The following is a 4,705-nucleotide window of genomic DNA, read 5'->3' as shown; positions in this document are numbered from 1 at the left end:
GTGAAGCCCTGATTTTTTTTTTTTATAAATTTATTTATTTATTTGAGAGAGCGAGAATGAGAGAGAGCACATGAGAGGGGGGAGGGTCAGAGGGAGAAGCAGACTCCCTGCCGAGCAGGGAGCCCGATGCGGGACTCGATCCCGGGACTCCAGGATCATGACCTGAGCCGAAGGCAGTCGCTTAACCAACTGAGCCACCCAGGCGCCCACGTGAAGCCCTGATTTTTAAAGTGTTTGAAATGTAAAGAGATGCTAAAATCATGATGAACGTGGAGGCAGGGTCTTCTGAAAAAAACAAAAACAAAAACAAAAAAACCCAAACAGATTCAGAAAGAATAAAATATATTTGTACGTATATATGTATATAAACATAGATCTATGTGTATACGGATGCATGTACACATACACACAGACATGTATATACACACGAATTTTGCATGCATGCATGTGCACACATATGTAAACACATGCACACGTATGTACATCTATTTGTTGAAATAACCCCAAGAACTCATTAAAACAAAGCAAAACAAAAAAAGCAATGGGGAAGCCAGGGGGGTTCATTCTGAGCTCCGGGAAGTAAAGACAAAATGCTAAATATGACAAGTTTAAAAGTCACGGAGCAAAGGACAACACGTTCCCAACACGCCGGGGAGGAAGGAGTGTTTTTGGAAAGATAGGGCTGAGTCATATCTGAAGAAACAACGACGGCTCGTTTTCCAAGGTTCATGGAAAATACTTTCCTTCTCCGACTCAAAATGCGTGGTACGAAACGTAAACACATAACCAAGCTGCATCTGAGGAACACGGCGGCGGGCGTCCAAACACAAGGAGGAGAACGTCTTCCAATAGCCAGAGTGAAAAACGCAGGTCGCCTCCCAAGTAGCTGGCGGGACCTGGAGAAGATGCAGCATCAGGAGGAGCTGAAAACGGGGACAGTGTGTGTGTGTGTGTGTGTGTGTGTGCAGGGCCCAGGAGGGGCATCACGGGCTGCTTGACCTTCTGCATGGAGCAGAGTCTCTCCCGAGTGCGGAGGAAATGCACGGAGAGCGTTTGCTCTCACGGGCCCCCGTCCTGCTGGGATTGCCGAAGGCAAGTGTCCACGTCAGAGGAAGGGAGATGGAGCGGGACGTGTGTCCTTGAGCAGCGGACGGAAGGAGCGGGAGCATCAGTCCCCATGAACGCTGACCTCATCCCCTCATCCACCCGGGGGCCTCCACCAGCACCAGCAACAAAATAACCGTGACTCATGGACGGCGACGAGCATGGTGGAGATCTCATCAAGGCTGGGGATGATTCGGATGCACACAGGCAAGTCTCCGGTGAACACGAATCATTTCTTCCACGAGAGGGGGATCAGGTGGCTTCGTTCGTGGTCCGCTCAGGTCACGATGCACGTTCCATCAACAACTCATCACGGAAATAACGCACAGTGAAAAACACAACTTTCCCTGCAAAAAGGGGGGGGATTGTTAAAAATAAAAACCTCCTTATCAGAACCAGAATCGACAGAAGCCAAGGAAATGGACGGTTAATAGAAAGTAGGAAATAAATACACAAAACCGAATTGAGAACTACTGTCAAGTCCCATCCATAGCAACGGACCGGAAGTATCTCTTCATCAATTTGAACTCTTAGGATCGGGCTGAAAATCATCGAGGTCCTTGTTACTTGCAAAGGACTGAAAGCAATCACGGAGAAAGGCTTCACGGGGAGAAGCTCAGAGCAAAGATGGGCAAACGATAAAAGAAATGGGAACATTAGAACACAAACTTCCGGTAGCCATACTCACGTCAAGGAAGAAAGCCTTTAAGGGATTAAAAAAAAAAAAAGTAAAAACACTTCTTCTTTTTTTTTTTTTTTTAAAGATTTTATTTATTTTTTAGAGAGTGAGCGAGAGAGAAACAGCATGAGAGGCGACAGGGCAGAGGGAGAAGCAGGCTTCCCGCTGAGCCGGGAGCCCGATGTGGGACTCGATCCCTGGACCCTGGGATCATGACCTGAGCCGAAGGCAGACGCTTAACCATCTGAGCCACCCAGGCGCCCAAAACACTTCTTACCATAAAGGTTAGCACAAGGTGATTAAAAAAAAATGTCACCAAAAAGTTATAAAAACGCCAAACATCTTTGCAGCTAACAGCCTGGCTCGTAAATACACAAAGCAGGATTAGGAAGCATCATAAGAAGAAAGTGTGCAAGAAAGTTGCTTAGGGTGAATCCCGACTTCAAAGGAAGGACAGACAATCCCTCCTATTTCTAAGCTTTTTTCTTCTTTCTTTGCAGCTGAACTTGACTTGCTTCCTCCCTGCTGCCCCCCCGAAGGAGAGTCGGCCGCAGAGAAGTCACTTACAGGCTCATCCCCACCGACAGCACCACCTTCTCCTTTCAAGTCTGTGCTTTGTGTGTCTTCCGGGCCTGGGAAGACCAAGAAAATCAAGTCTCACTCGTGCAAAAAAGTCATGATTCCGGATACAGTGTGAACTGAAAAAAAAACAAAAGATCTCGGCTTTGTCTGTACTTTGTTTGTACCTCACTGACCTTTTGAGCAGCCGTTGTGATGCACCGGGCTCAACCTACCGAACAGCGCCTGGGGCGGGTGTGTGGGGGGTGATCCTGGCGTTCCTCCAAGCCCCATCCTTCCCGACTAAGACCCTGAACCCTTCGCCACCCCAAACGCGGGGGCACCACGACAAAGGATTTGTTCAAGGCTCTGCAAACACGAGGCGACGGGGCTTTGCTGTCGTTTTCATAAAAGCACGGGACACGGTCTCAGGGATGGCAGCCGGTACGCGGCCCGTGGGGAACAGAGCTGCATCCCCGACATGCCTTCAGCCACCAGAGCCTTGCAAAACGAAAGCTGCACGATGAACATAAAAATACGGCCCCAATCAAAACCAGATGCGTGCAGCTTGGATGACGTCTCCCCGTTTCCCTTACCCTCAGTCGTCTCATTTTACGCGCCTTCTAAAATGGATGCAAGACTTCCACGAATTCCTTTGCAGGGCTGTGTCTCTCCAGCGCTTAGGACAACGCGGCCAGGTAGGTGGATCCAGAGATTCCCCATTCCTGACTCAGCGGAGGCGGGCTGACCTTGCTCGTTCGGGCGACGGAACATCTGAAACAAATCAGACACACTGACTTGTTTTCTAAATACCTACACGGGCAGTAGCTTACCAGTCAAAATTTATGCATTTCCCTCAACCCCTTCGGTTTAGGATGTCCACACCCAGGGCAAACCTCCAACCCAGTCATCGAGACCCACGGTGTTTCTGCATCGGACGTGTCTGTGAATTACGGGGGAACATCTCATCTTTCCGGTTTTCCAGAAGACGGCGTGCCAGGCAAAGAGGAAGGCATTCACTGCATGAAAGGCGCTTCCAGACTTGGAGATGGGTTCGGGATTCCTGGCGCTCATCAGGTCCGCCTTTATGCTTCTGGGCACAGCGGCATGCATATACCATTTTTCACACGTTCAATAAAGGGATGCCTCAGTTTCCAGAGGCAGCCAGCAAACCCTCGTGTTGCCACCAGACACATCCGGGTCAACTCTTGAGTTTATCACTTACCCGAATTTGAGCTTTCTCACCTGTCGGAGCAAGGAAGCACTGGAGACGACAATGTGGGTCTTCTATGAGAAAGTGTAAGCATATAAATCACCAGCCCCTTCCCACTCTTGGCCCTTCCCTTTGAGCCAAAAGGAACACAGGTAGCCTCCTCCTCCAATCATCCCCATATTAACATTTATTTTACACTCTTACCATTTCTTAGTACCCCCCCCCAACGAAACACAATATGTGCTTTCTAAAGAAGTTTTCCTTTAAAAACAAAGGAAGTCAACCCAACAATGCATTTTCCCAGCTACCATTTTTTTTTTAGGTCTGCCTCACACACAAGCCAGCTGTCGGGGGTAGGGGGGACGAATGGAACTTTTCACGGCACGTCTCCGAGTTTTTTTTTTTTTTCCTTTTTAGGAATAGTCTTTTGAGCGGGGTGGTCTTCTTCTCAAGACAATACAAAAATATTTTTAACTGTACTATATATAAAGTGAACAAAAGTGGATGCACTTGGGAGTTGAGTTTGCCTCGCGTCTACAGAGAGATCTGGTTTAACCACGCCCCTATAAATAAGAAACACTTCTTGCTTGGTTATGCTAGAAACTTATGGCCACCATATTTATTTTACCTCATGTGAACTTTCAAGTTGTGCTTTAATTTATAAAGAACTTAAAAAAAAATCACATTGAAAGAAAAGAATGATGAAACACAGACATGGCAAGCTCGCCGCCAAAAAAATTTGTCTCAACAGCTTGACCAGACTTCACCAGAAGAAATTCCGTTGGCCTAATTTAGAAGGGGATCGGTTCACATTCCCAAATTATGGATTCCTCTGGGGTTGTGAAGAAGTTTTCAAACACTGGACATTTTCCAGCGATACTCATTAACTCATTGATGACATGGCACTGGGTTTGTGACGTTGAATTTAATTGTACGTGGGGCCATCCAAAACTTTTTAAAAATCCTGGCACTGGTTAAAGCAAATCATAAAAAGGAGCATCTGTGGGGATCATTGTGCGGCTTCTCTTCTAATGAGTAGAATTCTGTGTTGCAAGAGATGGTCCCTTAAAGGGATCTAAGATGGTTTTCTTTTCTTCTTTTGTATGTTTAAACATTCGATGTATTGTTTTACTCTGTTTTGATTATGGGAA

The 4,705-nt window shown here is 47.0% G+C and overlaps 1 long non-coding RNA gene across 1 annotated transcript; it reads right to left on the bottom strand.

The window, feature by feature from the left end:
• Nucleotides 1-325: 325 nt before the first annotated feature.
• Nucleotides 326-3,065, bottom strand: LOC118026653. The gene is made up of 3 exons (XR_004683638.1): nt 2,539-3,065; nt 2,351-2,415; nt 326-1,451 (listed from the first exon to the last, which is right to left on the bottom strand). It is a non-coding gene; the product is annotated as an uncharacterized LOC118026653 (long non-coding RNA).
• Between the last annotated feature and the right edge of the window lie 1,640 nt (nt 3,066-4,705).

This window comes from Mirounga leonina, unplaced genomic scaffold (genome assembly GCF_011800145.1).
Source record: "Mirounga leonina isolate KUSES-001 unplaced genomic scaffold, KU_Mleo_1.0 Mir_268, whole genome shotgun sequence".
NCBI classification, from domain to species: Eukaryota; Metazoa; Chordata; class Mammalia; order Carnivora; family Phocidae; genus Mirounga; species Mirounga leonina.
This window is presented reverse-complemented; position numbering and strand designations above follow the sequence as displayed.